Source organism: Phalacrocorax aristotelis, chromosome 6, assembly GCF_949628215.1.
Source record: "Phalacrocorax aristotelis chromosome 6, bGulAri2.1, whole genome shotgun sequence".
NCBI classification, from domain to species: Eukaryota; Metazoa; Chordata; class Aves; order Suliformes; family Phalacrocoracidae; genus Phalacrocorax; species Phalacrocorax aristotelis.
This window is the reverse complement of record NC_134281.1, coordinates 33308748-33326564: the sequence shown is the minus strand read 5'-3', so window position 1 is coordinate 33326564 and position 17817 is coordinate 33308748. Positions and strand designations below refer to the sequence as shown.

The 17817-nt window shown below is 50.7% G+C and overlaps 1 long non-coding RNA gene across 1 annotated transcript; it reads right to left on the bottom strand.

The window, feature by feature from the left end:
- Window positions 1-12783: 12783 nt before the first annotated feature.
- On the bottom strand, window positions 12784-16834 carry LOC142058355 (uncharacterized). The gene is made up of 3 exons (XR_012660931.1): window positions 16697-16834; window positions 15206-15752; window positions 12784-12939 (listed from the first exon to the last, which is right to left on the bottom strand). It is a non-coding gene; the product is annotated as an uncharacterized LOC142058355 (long non-coding RNA).
- Between the last annotated feature and the right edge of the window lie 983 nt (window positions 16835-17817).

The following is a 17817-nucleotide window of genomic DNA, read 5'->3' as shown; positions in this document are numbered from 1 at the left end:
CTTCCTATTGTTACTGTTCCTCCGAGCTTTCATCGTCTAACTCGGTAAATCTCCGGGAAATACAGCTGTGTTTCTGTTGTCACTTCTGATCAGAGGGATGCCAGCGGGGTGGGGGAAGTGGGGGGGAAGAGGAGGGGGAAGGGAGAAGGAAAAAAAGATTGCCTGGGGCCCCACACAGAGCCGGCATGCAAATGAGTGCCAGCTCCGTAAAAATAGCCCCAGCAGTCACATTTTATTACAGCCGTATTATTGGACCTGGGTTACTGGGAACTGGCACTGGGGAAGGAGAGAGGGAAGGGAAGAGAGGGGGAAAGGGTCAGGCATAATTTATTCTAAATATGTGACCTTTGAGAGTGCCAAGGGGTATGTTCCCCCTCCAATACATGCACGCACCTGAAACTGGCAGGGTGTTGGATGCGCTACAGCTTCCCTTGTCTCCAGCACACTCTCCTCCCACCCTGCACAGCACCAGCAAAACACATCCAGGGGCTCTCAGCCTGCTGGGTTTTCCACCCTGCCCTCCAGACTGGTGCCAGTTTGCAGCAGAGACACCTACTGCAGGTGTTGGCACTACCCCTGGAGGTGCCCACACTGGGGAGCCCACTGCCCACCTCCCACAGTGGGCTGGGAAACAAGGCGGGTGCAAGGCACTGACTCTGACCCCCAATTTCTGCAGCACCTCTCAGTTGCTGCCAGTGTTCATGGGGAGGCTGAGTGTATTGCATGAGACAGAGGGTCATAAAGGTGGTGGCCATGTGAGTTTGGAGGTGGCTCTTGTCCTGGTGATGAGCGGATGGCCAGGGGACATTGCAGACCCTGGCACAGAGAGGTGCTGGAGTACGTACTGCTCCCACCCACACCCCAAGGATAGCAGCTGTGGGAGACCCCCATTACTGCCCTCCCCAGGGGTCTGGCCACCTTCTGCAAGCCCCCATGCCCTGCAAACACCTGCTTAGTCAGAGTTTGCCAAGCAGGGACACAGCGTGTGGGGACTCGATCTGTCACCATCACAGCCAACCTCCCCAGCACTGAATAGCAGTGGTAAGATGTGACGAGCCAGGGCTACTTTTCCCTTCGAGGGAGCTCACAGGAGCCCTGAGTGGAAAAAGAGATGCCAGGGACAAGCTACGGACTTTGGAAAGAGCCCCCTGCACCTGCATGCACTCCAGTCCCAGACGCTTTCAAACCAGAGCAACCTGAAACACTTGTCATTGCTTCCCCCGCTCCCCACCTCACCAGACCAGCCCAACAGTGGTATTTTTGGTTGCATTTCTTGCAAGAACAGTCCAGTCCTCCCAGAGCCAAGGCCAGGCTGGGAGAGGCAATGCCCTCCTCAGGACAGACAAATTCTTGCAGCGTTTTCTTGAGCCAGGCGGCTGCTGGTAGAGTGGCACCACAAAGCTTGGCAGGGACACAGCGCTCGTTAAACATGTTGTCGCCGAGTGCTCCAGAGAAAACTGAATCAAGATTTTTCCAAAGTCAGGAGCTTGACACTTGCGTCCCTGTCGCAGTAAGCAGCATCCCGGCAGAGCAGGATGTGAGCACGGACAGTGGGACTCTTCCCTCAGAGAAGCTGGATGTGATGGAGCAGCTGGAGGGGGAATGTGATATCTTCCTCCTCTCCACAGCCAGAGGTGCTCGAAGGATACCTGGTGCTTCCAGGAGAGCCACGACCTACCCAGCAATTCCCACCAACATGCGCACCTCTGAAAAAGCAGGCTGAGTCACTATTTGAGCATCACCTGGAAGATTTGCTCTGTTCCCTGCTCTGTCCCAAGCACCTTATGGGACCCAGCAAAGTCCTGCATCACTGCACCCCATCCTGGGCAGAAGGATGATTGCATAAACATGTGCTGAGGTGCTTAGCATAACAAGCCAGAGAGACATCCTCAGAGGTCTAGTTTAGATGTGCTGAATTATGGGCCCCCAAAAAAGGCATCTCAGCCCCTAAATCACCCCCTGCCCCATGGCTGCAGGGCAACTTGGGCAACTCCTGCCTTTGCAGCTCCCCTGAGCATCCTCTTTGCTGTACCAGCAGGAGCAACACGGGTTTGATACAGCCTGTCAACAGACAGCAACTCCTTACACACCCCAGCACAAACCATGAGCTATTCCCTGCACCACCGCCCAGCTGCTCTCACAGCAGGATCTGGCCCCCTCACCCCAGGTGGGCTGCAGGAGTGGAAGGGAAGCACACACTCCCTCCTGCATAGCTCTGCAGTCCAGCACGCCCCATTTTGCCAACATCATTTTTTTTTATTAGAAAAGGATAGGAAAATAGAAGTCTGTGTGCAGGGCTCATCTCTACCCTCCCATTCCAGGGGGTGCCACCAGCCCCATCCCTTCTGTGTCATAGCAGTCAGCAGCTGTGTGTGATGGCACAGGGCAGGGCTATGTGGTGTAGAAAAAGGATCTGCCATCCTGGGAACACTTCTGCAGTTTCAGTCTTCTCTCTCATTTTCCTCCCCTTCCAGCCCCCCAACCCCTAGCTTTGCAGATGTCCCAAAACCTCTTTAGATTTTCACACAATACCCTGGTTTTCATAAGAAATCTCTATCTGGGATGCCAAAAATCTTCATTCCTGAGTGCACATTTGGGGAAAAACTTGATTTTAGAAATGTTCCGATTCCTGCAAATCTCAAAGACCTTCACAGGAATTAAAGAGTGGAGAGCAGACTTCCACCCTAGGCCTTACCGTTGAAAAGCTGGTTTTGGAGCTAATTTGGGAAAGGCCTGACTCACTGTTCTGAAATGCCCAGGACTCATCTTCCTGCTGATGCTGCAGGAGCAGAAGAGATGCCAGCCAGCTCCCGTTATCACCTCTGTGGGACTGGCTTGCGATTAAAGGCATCTGAGTTTCAAAGCACGGAGGGAACAACATATGGACAGGAGCAAGGGACTGCTTTTCCAGCCTCTCTTTTTTAGACCGTAACTGCATTTGCAAGAGGATCCCAGAGCCGCAGTGCAGTTCTTATTCAGTGCTATTAAACTTCATTAACTGATATATCATTTCATGTTGACTCAATGACTCTTAAACCCTCTTCTGAGGGACTTCCTCAAACACACTGTAAATTGCCAGTAACTGCCTTCTACCAGGAGCAAACTGCTCCAGCCCCAGCACAGTCCCACTCTCGCCACCCTGGGATAGAGCAGCACTGCAGGAAACAATGCTTCCTGCACTCAGGGGCCTGAGAGCTCCTGTACTTATCCTCCTGCAAACCAGGGAAGGTCACCGGAGGGGCAGGGGGTACAAAAAGCCACTCTCCTGACTTTGCTCCAACTGCAGAAGAAACCTCCCCAGCAAGTTCTAGATCCTCAGTCAAGGAAAAACTCAAAAAATCTCCTCTCCCAGTAATCAAAGTGCTTCTTTGTTACAGAATTGACAGCTCTGCTTCCAGCTGAATGCTTTCAAGGTTTGCATTGTCTTATGTAAACTATAATCCAAAATTATCTCAAATCCATAAAAAAAGCACTTAAAATTCAAGCTTTTGGACCTAAACATAAATAGGTAATTTTGGCAGCGTATGATTCTGATTGTCAGTGTTTCTTCCACCACCCCCCACCACCCCAAATTCACATATTAGCGAGACCAACCTCCTTTCAGAGAGCTCTTTGACTTTGATGCTGTGGCATACACAGATGGAATATATTTCTGCGTATTCCAAGACACTCTGGGATAGCTTCGCTCATGTAATTATTCAGATAAGCTAACCTGAAAGCGAGAGCGTGCGCTGCTCGTTTGCCAAATTTGAGCAACTTTGCTTTCAAAGCATCAGTAGGCACTTACCCATCACAGGTGACAGCTGCGAGGCTGCAGTCCCCGAGCTGTCTGCTGTGGGGGCGGTGGGAGCCCCAGGGGAGGCAGCTCATAGCCCAGGGCTTGGCCCCCCCAGACTCAGTCCTTTCAGTTTGAGGAGGAACAGCACATGCACGGAGGGATGCTGGGGGCTGCGATACACCATTGGTGAGTGAGTTGAATGCCTTCATCGAGAAGTTTGCATTGAACATGGCGGCAAGAGTCAGAGGGTTTGATACAGGCAGGTGAGGCACATGAGAGGATAATCTCTACTGTGGGGTCTCCTCCACTATTGCAGACTCAGCCATTGACAGCCTGGATGGCAGCGACTGCCCATGGGGCACCTTGCACCTCCACTGCAAACCAGAGCACTCATTTCCCACCCACCCCTCCCCACCCCCTTTAAAACCAAGTGCACTTTAGGAGCAATTTCTAAACGACTCCAAGGTCACGAGGGGATGGCTTTACTTTTAACAGCAAGGCAGGACCAGAGCAGTGTCAGGCAGGATAATAGCAGGGCTGCATGAGTGGCAGGTGGGCCACCGCACCGTCCATTTACCATTCGCCTCAGCCAAGCGCCGGGTGTAATTATCTCAGGCCACCATATCATCATAAAGCGCCTTTCTGCTGAAATTATAACGTGTCGCCTTTAATTACGCTAATTGTTAATAGCGATTCTAATTTTGGGTTCATTTTTCACTGTTAAAAAAATAATAGGTGAGGCAGCCCAGGCTTTTCTGCTTTCCCTGGGATTTCTCCCGCCAGCGTTAATTGAAACATCCCCCCGATCTGTGCCGCTCCACGCTGACAGTGGTTTTGCCCCTTGTCATAAAATCAATGGTCTTCCCCTGCCCACCCCACACCAGCTCCTCTCCAGCTGCTGGGGCTCCTTTTCCCACTCACTGGCTCCCTCAGATCATCAGGGTTAAATGATCTTTTCATACCGCCCAGCCGGACTGTCAGGAGGCATTGAGTGACTTTTGAAAATGAACCATGTTAAGTGGACTTGATGGGGGTTACAACCGCCATTATTGCTATCACCACCGTGATAAAATGGAGCCGTAATGATGGGGGAAGGTACTTATCACTGTCTTTTGTAGATCACTTAAGATGGTTTGGGTCTGAAGCTTCTCACCGGAGATAAATGGAATGTACCGAAGACAAATGGCACCAGGACAGAGTCTTCTGCTGCATGTGGGACATGAGACAGGAGCAACCCAGCTGCTGTGGCCATGTAAAATGATTAAATGCCAAAAAAACACAGCTCCTGCAGGAAAAGGCAACATCAGAGGAGGTACCTGAAGCCACCTGGGCAACAAGGTTTGCTCAGGCAGCTGCCAGCAGCTGAATAAGGAGAACCAGGATGGGAAAGAAATGTGAAATTGGCTCTTTGCCTTGCAGCCTGCCTGCAGGAATCAACAGCAATGCTATCCAAGAGCTGACCTGGCAAACCAGGAGGTCCCTCCTGGCTTTCTGCTTCCTCAACCCCTGTCCAAGCTGTGGTGGGATACTGAGGACCTCCTTTCTTTCTCTCCACTGGGTTCCTCCCCATCCATGCTGTACCAGGCTGGATCAGGAGCAACACTACACCCAGGGTCAGCATCCAGCCCCTGCAGCACCCTCCACCCTTTCTCTTGCCTCCATCCCCAGAACAGGGTGATTTCTGCTTCAGCAGAAGGAGCACAGCAAAGCATATGCCCGTCTGCTTTAGCGCTCAGCTGGACCTGCAGAACAGGAGTCCCAGAAAAGACATTTGTGCAACACAGAGCAAGAAGCGACTTCATGTTAAAGGATTTCTTGTGGGACATTGTTAGAGAGAGTTGCAATAGGAGAAAACCCTTTGTATGTTTATTGCTGTTGTTCCTATTGCACATCAGGCAAAGCCAAAGCTGAGCTGCCCCAAAACTCACAAAAGCTGCAGCCACAGCCCACTTAGCACAGGCAGAGGAACCAGCTCCTGCCTATGCCGGGCACAGGGGAAAGGCCAGCAGGAGCCCACACAGGAGCTAAGCATGCTACAAGATACCAGAGAGTGGAAAGGGGGTCTCAAAGCACCAGCAAAAGTGGTGCAAAGCAGCCCACCTCAGCCCAGGCAGGGCAGTGCCAGCAAGGAGGGCTCACACCCCACTCAGAACCAGAGAAACCCAAATAATACCAAACTCTCTTCCACATTTGAGCAGGGAGTCCTGCAGTTTAAATAAGGCAAGGAAAACTTCACATGCTTGGAAAACACTAGGTGAATAACGGGCAGCACTGCTAAGCACTAGAGCAACAGGGACCTGGGCAGCACCCCCAAAACACCCCCAAGCCAAGCAGCACCCCACAGCAAACCCCCAGTCTCCACAATTCCCCACTCACAGTTTGTGATCCATGAGCAGGAGAATCATCCCCATGGGGCCCGATGGCTCTGCTGCCCCAGGTCTCCAACACTTTGTAGAGAAGGGCCCCTGGGCACTGAACACCCTCAGAACCCCAGAGGTAGAAAGAGAAGTACAGATAATTAGGAAAGCAGTAAACCCTGCCCAGCTTCTCATATCACCTTCTCATATCCTTCCTCCCAACCACACCAAGCTGAGCTGTAGTATATCTGTTCATTATCACTTAATTGAGGTACAGGTGATACCAGGATTCCTCCCTGGACAACTGGCAGCCCAGGTAGCTTTCTCCCTGCCCTGGAAGCATGAGAGAAGTAACCCCAAAAACACCACCTCCAGTGAAAGCCCGGGCTGCTCATTGCAAGGGAAAGGAAAGGGTGGTGGGAGACACAGGGAGGCAGAGCAACACAGCAGCCCCTACACAAGTGGGGAGAGCAGATTCCTTCCAGGCCAGCCTGCTCCCCACTACCATCACCATTTTTAACAGGTGGAGTTTTCCTCTGCAAAGAGGCAAGATGTAAAAAGGAGCCCCTCTGCAAAGTAGCTGAGCCCCCAGGAGGAGCCTTCAGGCACGGAGAGGAGGCAGAAGGGCTGAGGAAGGATAAATAAACAGAAGAACCTGTCTGGGAAAGTTGGGAAGGGGAACGAGCTGAAGCAAAAGACATTTTCTGGGAGTTGCAAGAGCGACGTCGACTTGAGTCTCGTCACACCGGACGTGTCAGCTCCGGTTGGGCATGAGGCTGAGACGCCAGTCCCGGGGTGCCTGGTTTCTCCAGCCTCCCGCTGGCCCCCCTTTGCTTGTCATGGCGATGGTAGTGCCGCTGGTGATACTGACAGCCAGAAGGATTGCTCATTTCCCACAGCCCCACAAGGTAAATTAAAAAAAGGAAAAGTCAAAGCTATCTCTGGCTGCTCACACTTGGGGAGTCCCAACACAATACATCTTGGTTACTCAGAAAAGATGCTTATTAATAAGCTAGAAAGGCAAAGATAGTTCTTCAGGCTGCAGGGTCACTGGTTAGGGTATCATTTACTTTGCAAAGACTTTGTGGGGTTGGGTGACTGGACAAAAACAGAGTCTTCAGCTAAGGCTGCTTCTGCGACTCTTGCCCATGTCAGTATTTTGTCTTGCTACATGTAAATCTGTTGAGAAGTATTTGCTTCATCCAGCTACGTGATCCCAATTGCATGAATACCGCCTTCCAAGCTAGCGCAAATATGGCAAACAGTCAGCTTTAGCTGCAAGCCAGGCATGAGAAAAGCTGCAGTCAGAACCATGGAAAGTCTGTGAAATTTTATCCACCGCAAAACTCTGTTTCCAGACCGACTTCAAGGCAGCAAAGCCTGCACAAGTCATACTGGTGGCCACATGCCTTTTCTTCAAGCAAGGATTTCCTGCTGTTTTCTAACCTCAAGGCAAAAGGGAAAACATCCGTCCTTTCACTTCAGCTTTATTTCCATTCCATCCATTCCAGATGAAAAGCTGATCCTCCTTCCTTTCCTTTCCTTTCCTTTCCTTTCCTTTCCTTTCCTTTCCTTTCCTTTCCTTTCCTTTCCTTTCCTTTCCTTTCCTTTCCTTTCCTTTCCTTTCCTTTCCTTTCCTTTCCTTTCCTTTCCTTTCCTTTCCTTTCCTTTCCTTTCCTTTCCTTTCCTTTCCTTTCCTTTCCTTTCCTTTCCTTTCCTTTCCTTTCCTTTCCTTTCCTTTCCTTTCCTTTCCTTTCCTTTCCTTTCCTTACCTTACCTTACCTTACCTTACCTTACCTTACCTTACCTTACCTTACCTTACCTTCCCTTCCCTTCCCTTCCCTTCCTTCCCCTCCCCTCCCCTCCCCTCCCCTCCCCTCCCCTCCCCTCCCCTCCCCTCCCCTTCCCTCCCCTTCCCTCCCCTTCCCTTCCCTCCCCTTCCCTCCCCTTCCCTTCCCTCCCCTTCCCTTTCCCTTCCCTTTCCCCTTCCCTTTCCCCTTCCCTTTCCCCTTCCCCTTCCCCTTTCCCTTTCCCCTTTCCCCTTCCCCTTTCCCCTTCCCCTTCCCCTTCCCCTTCCCCTTTTCCTTTTCCTTTTCCTTTTCCTTTTCCTTTTCCTTTTCCTTTTCCTTTTCCTTTTCCTTTTCCTTTTCCTTTTCCTCTTCTTTCCTCTTTCCTTTTCTTTTATTTTTTTCTTTTCCTTTTCTTGTCTTCTCTTTTTTTTTGATGTCTCAGTGTCATAAGATGGTCTCCAAAGTGCTGCTTTCCACCAGCACTGGTGGGAAGCAGCTTGCCTGGTGACAGCCAGATGCCACCTTGCGAGGGCTCTGCAGGAAAAGCTCAGCTGAAAACTGTGGCTGCAAGTACTAGATCGTTCAGTGCAAAGGCTGTGGAGCGGGAGCTGCGCAGCATGCCAGCCCTGACGAGTTCTGCTCTGAGGCATGGATCAAATACATGGTTTGGCAAACAAAAAAAGCTGTGAAGATGGAAGAGAGCTATTGCCTTTGAGCATGCATTTGGGTGTCCCACTCTGATTGTCAAATTATCTTGGTGTGACAAGCCCAGTGAAAACTTTTGCTGCAAGGAAAAGATCATTGTTTGCACTACAACTCACGACAAACTCAGGTTTCCCAAATATTGTTTTGGGTTCCCTATGCCACCAAACCCTGATGAGGCAGGGTGAAGAAAACTATAGGGTTGCACAAAAGAAACAGTATGGATGCTAAAGCTGCAGCAGGGGACAACAGAAAGGACCTCATTGGGTGCAATGGCGGTCTGAGATGTGTTTCTGTGCTTCTGGTCCCTTCCAGACTTTTTGCACCATAGCCCCATGCAAACTGGCACCTCTTCTGCCTGTGCGGCCCCATGGAGGAGCTGCCACAGCCACCATGAGCTATAAACAGGCCACTGGAGAGCCAGACAGGACCTATGCAGACCCTTTGTATACCAGGTTGGGCAGGTATTACCAGGGAGAAGTTGAACCATAAGCATGCAGCCCAATGCATGGACCCTTCTGTGCCTCCAGAGGAACTTTTTAGGATAGAAATGGTTGTCCCAAAAGATTTCAATCTCATGCTAGTGAGCAGCAGTCCCTGAAGACCTGGCAGAACCGGTGGGTGTGATCTCATGGGGGCTGGACCACGGTGTATGGTCTCACTGGACCTTGACTGGATGGTCTTTCACTAAACCCATAACCTTTGTGCACCACAGAGTATCCAGCTGCAACAGCAACTCTACCTCTCCGGGACCACCAGCAGCAAACTTTTGCAAAGATGTCCTTCTGCTCTCACAGAAACGTGCCCCTGTCCCACCAGACATCTTCCTCCCAGCATTTTCCTTATTTTCCTTTCACCGCACAAAACTCTGCTGCAGAGCTAAACGCATCCAAAACGCTGAGGCTGTGATTTTCATGACACCACTGCCTGGCTCATTTCTCTGCTGTCCTCTTAGTTTTGTGAAGGTTAAAGGCATCCTTCCTCGGCGACTGTCAGACTGTTATCTGGGCTAGAACTGGCTACCCGAGCTCCATGAGGAATATGTTATGCAGATTCTCCGCTGTGCCTCGGATGGCTCATCAGTAACAAACCTGCTGCTGGTGCCGCATGGCTTTATTTCCTCTGAGCCACCTTTTGCAGCCTCGCCCCTTTTACAGGTGTAAAAAAGTGGATTTCCACATGCATAAAATGTAAGGGCTTTTCCTTCGGCTGATGCAAGGAGGAATGGAGATAGGGTTTTTTTCCCTCTGGAAGATAGGAAGATCAGGAGACTCCCATTATTGTGCATCAGACTTTTAGTCCCAGGCCTCTCCTCCCAAAAACCATGTCAGGACAGAGAGATCCCCTGCTCCCTCTGCCCTCCTCTTGGGAGCTTCCAGGCAGGCACAAAGAGAGCAGACGGGCAGTACTGGGCACCCAAGCCAGTCTCCCTGCCTCCCTCCCGCAGCAGAGGGGTGCACAAAGAAAGGGAGGAGAGTCAAGCTTTCTCAGGCAGCTGTAAATCTGAGGCGGATTTTCACTCCCATGCCCCTGGCAAGCTAAATGACAGCCCATTGCCATCCCGTCTGGCTGCATGCTTTTTGGATAGAGAATGGCCCAAGGTGGGATCGCATCCCCAGCACGGCAGCCTGAGCACAAGCCTGGCCAGGTGAGCCCAGGCTGGAGGGGGTGGAGGGTATGCACTCAGCAGCATTCCCATGAGCTCACCCAGCCTCAGTGAGTACCAGGGCAGAGCACACAGCTCAGGCAGCTTTCCACTAAATGCTGATTATAAATGTCGTGATTTCAGAGCGGGAAAGAAAACAGCTGGATTCATCAGACAGCAGCACTGGCAGCTAAAAAAATACCATCTTTTAATGTGTGAGTGGAGTACGGAGAGTGCAAGAACAAACAGGAGACCCTGTGGTAACATTTTTACAAGTCCCCTGGCTGACTGTTAGAGGCCTTTAACTAGAACATGACTGAGCATCCCTGTTTCAGGATCTCAGCAGCACGCCCAGCTCATCCGGGGATCACCAGGCTTCAACGACAGATGGATCCAGGCAACAAAGCTCACTTCTGGATTGAAAGTCAGGAGGACTTGCTTTTGGACCCGTCCCCACATCTAGTTTTAAACTGCGCTGGCATGAGAGGCTGTGCTCCTTTGGCCATGCTTCCCCGCGACCGTAAATCCAATTTTACGGCACCCAGTCCAAGCCTGAAAACAATGTGAAGCGCTGAACAGATATAAACTCTTTTTGCTGCTTCACAAGATCTCCAAAGGGGCCAGGAAGACTTTCTGCTGAATCAGGTATTGTTTTGTGCTCCCGCCGCTGGCAGGGAGCCAGATGCACACCATATTGTACAAGCCGGGTAATTTGGCAAAAATGCGATCATGTGCTCACCCCTGATTCAGACCCAATTCCTCCCATGGGGTGACTGGGTAATGCACAGATCTGGTATTAATTAACAGAAAACCACAGCCCTAGGCAGCGATCTGTCATCCTCTTTTGGATGCAACTTGTGCCTGCTAATGGCTTCCCCAGCCTGGGCTCCCCCTGGCCTGCCCCCATCCCTGCTGGCAGGTACCACCCCAGGTCTGGGTAACCCCCAACTCTCCTGAATCAGACCAAAGACCCAGCTAACTCAGCACCTTGTCTCCAAGGCATGCCTGCACCCTGCAGTGCCCGGTAGGAGGGATTTGCTTTTCCGGCCAAGAGAGGGTTGGGGAGCAGCAGAGCATCAAGCAGTAGAGCTCTCACCCAGGTCCTCATCCATGGCACAGCATCTCCAGCTGAGTCAGAGCTTGCACTGCCCTGTTGATGGACCCAACAGCAGAGCCCAGGCAGCACCGAGTGCTTTCGGGAAAAAAATTTCCCGGGCTACAGTGGAAAAGGCAGTGCTGCTACCCAGCATGCCAGAGATTAAGCAATTTACTGAGTCAATTGTCTTTTTTCCAAGGACAAACGTGTGTGATAGGAGATCTCCAGATCTGCTGGCACGCTGCGAGCTCTGGGCCATGAGCCCTTTCACTGCCTCAATTCATCTGTCAATAAACCACCATGCCCATTAAGGCCAGAGAAATGGAAAGAGGTGTTTGTGGTCCACCCAGCAAGGATTAAATGCCATGTTGCACAAATGATGGTTACGGAAGATTTCCAAAATTTCAAGATTTGCCAAAATTCCTGACCATGACACACTGCCCTCCTAAGTGAAGCAGGAGGGATAAGAAACAGCAGGGACATTATTTTGTACCAGAAAGCCCCTGCAAGAGGTGATGCGACTGGGGTAGGGTCTCGCTGCTCCATGAAATGTGGAACAAAAACCATGCAGTGCCAAAACAAGGGCTGAATTCTCTCCAGCACATGGGAAGACAAGACGTGTCTGCCTGGTAGAGGTCAACCAGTGATGTTCAGCTTTGTCCCCAGACTTTCACAGCACATTTAGACTTATCTCATCCTTGGACACCACTTGGGCAGCCAAGCTCATCTCACCAGGTTTGCCCAGGGTGCGTCCCAACGCTGATGGCCCTGGGAATGTCACTGCCACCTCCTCCACCCTGGGCATTTGATAACAGCCAATCAGTGAAATCAAGAAAAAAAGTATCCACTTTCCAGCCTGGCTGGTGGCTTGTCAGGGCTTGGTGGAAAGGCTGCAGAGGAAGGTGGGATGGCAAGAGAGGCCTTGTGTCTCTGCAGGAGACAGTCCCCAGGCAGGACCTCCTCCCAGGCTGCCCTCTTAACCTGCGGCACAACCTGCCACAGGGTGATGCTGAAGATACACCTTGGGGAAATTCAAAGAGGGAATGGGTGTTTTAAAGGGGAAGACATCTAGCGTTGCTATATATGAAGAAATGCTTTTGGAACACTCTCTGGGCATACATTATCCCCTAACAGCGGCCCAGGATGGGTTTAGCAGAAGGAGGGGTAGAGGGATAAATTATCCAAAAGATGCTAATTCTGGGACAGTTTGGGTTTGTTGTTGGGTTGTTTGGGTTTTTTTGTCACAGCTTCCTCCAGGGCTGGGACCTGCTGGAGACCAGACATAGCAGCAAGAATAACTCAGACCTGAGCCTCACCAGTGATGCTATCGTTTCCTGTAGTTGCCTTCGCAGAACCCTACGCAGCACCCCTGTCCAGTGCCCGTAATTAAAGCAAATTGGAAGTCATACCTCAGTCAGGCCCAGGTTACGAGGGCTTGTCTCCTCGATGGCTCAAGGCAAATGTCGTGGTACTTTGTTATGGCAGGGGAACAAGGCAAGAGAAACTCAGGAAGATATTTGCTTTTGTCTGCAACCTAAATCCCAGGCTCTGCCCTTTCTCCTGCCAAGTGCCTAGGAGAAAAAAACAGGAGTGGATTTTTTTTGAGTGCATAGCAAAATGGCTAATTTAAAACAATTACACAACAGCTAATTAAAACCATCTCTGCGTCCTAGAAAGGCGACTGGCCAGGTACTCAGCATGAAGTGTTTGGCTTTACGGAGCAGCATCTTGTTAAAGCCCTTCATCCCGCAGTGGCAGCGGCTGGACCCATCCCGTGTCTGCCTGCAGAGAGCGGCTGATGGCCTTCCCGGCATCAGCTGAGTGAGTCCTCCCTCTCCTCTCGCCCGGCTCAGCACTGAGACATACCTGAGGCACCGGCTGTGCTTTATGAAGTCTAAAATTTTCAACTGGTTGTGTCTTTCCATGCAAACTCATTAGACACTATTTACACCCGCTGCAGCTGTGCAGAGAGAGGTTTTGAACTCTGGCATTCTACAGTAGGCTTTGTTTCTCATTTACATTTGCATATTAAAGTGTTTGCCTGAAATAGGCTATTGAAATTAATTCAGGATTAATTGGTGTCTTTATCTCATTAGGACAATCTAATTTAAGGATGATGAAATTGTTTAGCCTCCCGTTTGCATAATTAGATTGCTTTGAATTGCTGTCATTATTGTGCTCTTTAGCATCATCTGTAGGCCTCAAACAGACAAGAGTTTCAACCTCATAAAGACCAATCATGTGTTACAGCAGAGAGCTGTTAACCCCTTTTAACCCAAACTCCCTCCAACGCGCCGCTGCACAATGGAGCGGACGTTCCACGCCACGGTGGGGGATGCGGAGGTCTCCACACCCTGTGTAACGGAGCATCCCGTCCTTCCCTGTACGTGCTTGGGGTGGCAAGGTGCAACCCCAGAAGCTACTGGTGGGCAGCCCTGTTTCACCTGGCCTTCCTATAGGAAGGGCAGCAGCTCTCCCGGATGGTGGTGAAACCCTTCATAGTCAGATGGGGCTCAGCAGCCGGCACGTGGGCTGCTTCTCCCGGGAGGCTGAGCAGAGCTACAAGCACTTGCTCTCCCTCTCATGTCACTGGAAAGGGCTGGTGGCAACATGCCCAAGGACTGCCTGATCCCATCCCTCATGCATGGCCTTGGGAAAATCCCTTGGGCTGATGGCCAAGACCTCCGGGGACAGCTGGGCTTCCCCTCCATTGGACCTGGGGCTGCAAGGGATGCTCGTGGTCACAGGCACCACGGTGTTTTCTCCCCTCCAAGGACTTGCCAAGCTCTGTCTCCTTCTTCTCCAGTTTGGAGGCTGTTTCTGAACCTCTGAGTGAGGAACATCCCCTGAAGATGTCCTGGCCAACATGTAGCCCTCAGGTCTGGTACCAACACACTCATTCTGCTACAAATAATTAATCTTTCCTCTCTGTGCTTACTAAAAGGAGAGAGGAGACCTGCCTATCCCTGTGCAATGGGAGCATGCATATGAGGGAGTACCACCAGTGCCCACAGGGGCCAGGGAAGAGCGAATTAAAAGAGGAGTAGCTGTAAGGCCTGACCTCCCCAATGGATCATCTTTAAGCTTAGACTCACCCTGTGATGCAGGGGCTGACATGATGCTGTGAAGGAGCAGATGGACCCATATCAGCCCCATGCAGGGCTCAGCATCACACCCGGGACAGCAGGGACCACCAGCAGTGGAAGGAGGGTACCATGTTGAGAAAGCACTCACAGGATGGTTGGCCCAGGGACTGTAATCAGGGTGTGGATTCCCCAGAGCTTAGTGCATGCCCAAAACATCACCCAGTGAGCATACACTAAGGAACACAAGGACATGGTTGAAACTGTAGAGTGAGCAGAGGACATCAGCTGAAAGCTGCAGGCATCCTGAGGACCCCCATAGCCCACAAGGGACACATTTCCCAAAGCAGCCCTTCACCTGATTTTCAGTGCAACCTGCCCCAGACCCAGCTCCTTTCCCACCCAGGGGGGCCTGGGCACCTCAGAGCCATGGAGACACGTGGACTGGAACCATCTGGAAACAAGCATTCCAAGTCAACATGGGCTTCTGGCAGAGGGTACTGGTTTAGCATACTGAGCTAAGACCTTGCTTCCCCATGGGTCTCTCTATTAAAAACCAGCCTGTTCAGCCACACAAATGTTCCAAAACATCTCAGAAGTATTTTTACATGATAAAGCATCACACAGCATTGTAACTGGCTTCCTTGCTAGCAAGGAGGACCATGGCCTTGTGTGTTCCCCCCCTGTACCAGGCCAAACTATCTTTCCAGATGGCTGCCAGAAGCCAATAGCCACCAAAGTGCCTGAATCTGACCCTGGAGATGCTCCCCAGGTACTGAGAGCAGGAAGGGGGTCGAGATGGCAGCTCTGCGGTTGCTCCTGGGGATGCTCTCCGTCTGTCCTGGCCCAGCTCAAGGCAGGAGACCTGGTTCTCATTAGCGGGCGGCTGACTCCGGAGGTGGGGGCTGTGCCAGGCAGGCTGCTTCGCCAGTCGCTTCACGTATCCTAACATCTGGTTGTGTCTCATCACAGTGCAAATTTATGACCCTGGAAACAACATGTTGATGATGCACTGGGAAGAGGAGCCGGAACGGTAATCCCGTGTCCAGAGCAGGGATGAGGGGAATCGCCACGACTTTGGTGAGGGGGAAGAGGTGAGGAAGGACAGACCTGTGCCTCCCCACATGACAGGGTGACCCAGTGGGGGTGTGGTGGAATGGAGCTCATGATGATGCAGCATAGCAACATTTTTCACTGTAAACTGTCCTCTGGGAAAAAAATGCAAATTCAGGAACAGCCAACTTTGCACAACTTCATCTTAATGAATTGCCAACTTCCAAACCAGCCAACAAACAGGAAACCTTCAAGAAAATAAATGAAAGATTTCATTTGAATGCTTTGAAAATGAACATTTCCATTTGTAGTGACTGGCCAGTTACACTTTCCATTTTATGCTTAAAATTATACAGACATTTAAAATTATTTGAAATGGAAATGACAGATTGCATTTCAGGTCCTCTAAAGGGAGTTTTGTTTGCCTAGGATAAGTAAATGTTCCATTATTTTTTCCAGAGATCAAATATATCAGTTGAACAAGAACAGAGTGGGACTTGGGAAGTCTTGTTTGCAGGTTCACACCAAAGATGTTTTAAGTTTTCAGTTTAGCCCAAAAAAGTGTTTTCAGTTATGTTGCTTTGTTGCTGCTGCAGTGGAAAAGAAAGAAATCCAACTCTTGCCACCACAGTCAGGCAACCAAAGAAGAAAAAAAAACCCCTAAGAGTCAGTGGAAGAGAAAGTTCTTAGCATGGAAAGACTATGTAAAGCTTGCCTGAACCTTTCAGATCTGTAGACTATTTTTTAGACCCTTGGTACTGCTATCAGGCCCTTTAATATATCAGAGAGGACAATCCCTGTACGATGCCACATACACTTATATATCAGCATAGGTGTACCTAGTGCAAGGCAGAATGGGGAACAGGAGAAGACATGGTGACCAAAAGCTAGGATGCTATTCAAGAGAGGTGGGGTGAAGCTTCTTCCCTTGGCTGTCCCACACCTCTACAGAACAAGGGCCAGCTGGGAAACAATGAGCAGGATAGGAGCAGCCAAGGGTCACATTCGACCATGGGCAAAGGATATTCAAACTAGCAGCAGCACCAATATACCTTCCAGCATTGCCCATTTGTGAACCCATGTGGCTTTACAGCAGACACACAGGTCCTGCATAGAGAAATCTTAGTCAAGCAGCCCACAGCTTAGACAGCTATGGAAAGGTCTGGCACAGCTCACCAGCAGCCTGACTTACCTTCAGCCATATACCCCAGCAGACAGGTCTTAAGCAAGGACATTGAAATCACTATCAAATGGATCTTCCCCCATTCCCTCCAGCACCAGTGATCTGCAGATAATGGCTTTTCTTCCCCGGCTTTGGTATTGCTGCTGCTGAACGTTTCCAAGGCCTGCAAGGACAGAAGTGAACAACAGGTCTGAAAACCAAGGGAGACTCTGGGAATCAGGGTGGATTTGTAGTGGCTCGTGATACATTATATTGTTATCACTACAAAATCATGTAGCCTCCCCTGGAAACCCCCCAGACTTTCCTCTCAGAAGTACTAGTGAGACTAGGTAGTTATGTTGCACGCCATTTCAGTAGAAAGGGTGCTAGGGAGAGATCTTCTGAAGGGACTAGAAGTGAACCTTCCCCAGAGAACAAAAATGGTTAAACTACCCAGAGGTATGAGGGCAACCTTCAGCTCCCACACGCCAATCAAGCCGGCTGCAGGCAGAGGAGCTACAACTCTTACTGCTGGCTGCTCAAACAGTGAGGGCTGTCTAGTAGCAAGGACAACCCCTGTATCAAAAGGACAAGCGTGCCCTTGTCATGATCGCAGCACTACAGCAGGTGACAGCAACAGCAGAAAGCAGAGAGCTTGCCAGAAGTCACGCAAAGCGTCCAGCAGCCCTTGACCAAAGATTACAAGAGTTTTAAATACTCTTTGGTGGAGATGCAAAATGGTGTCAGGAAACCTAAGCTGGTTAAGGGACAGTGTAAATGTGCTAGTATGAAGTAGACAGCTTTCAGCTGCAAATCAGGCCATGACCAGTAGTAAACATCTGCAACCATTAGCCATGAACAAAAATGAGGAGCTGTGAGGAAGAGTCCACATGGAGATTTTGGTGTGTGGCTCACACAAACTCCATCTGTGGACAAGGGCCTCCCTGCATCCTGGCTCCAGGCATGCCACTGGATGAGGAGCACAACGCCATGTATTTGGAGAAACGACACCGTCCCTTGGCTCAGCCAGAGCCTGCCATGGGGGTTATCAGGGGCCACATGCAGAGCTACAGCTACCCAACCTCTGTCAAAGCCATGTGCTTTAGCCTGTGTGGTCCAGCTCTTCTTCTCAGAAGGACTTTGTTAGCAGA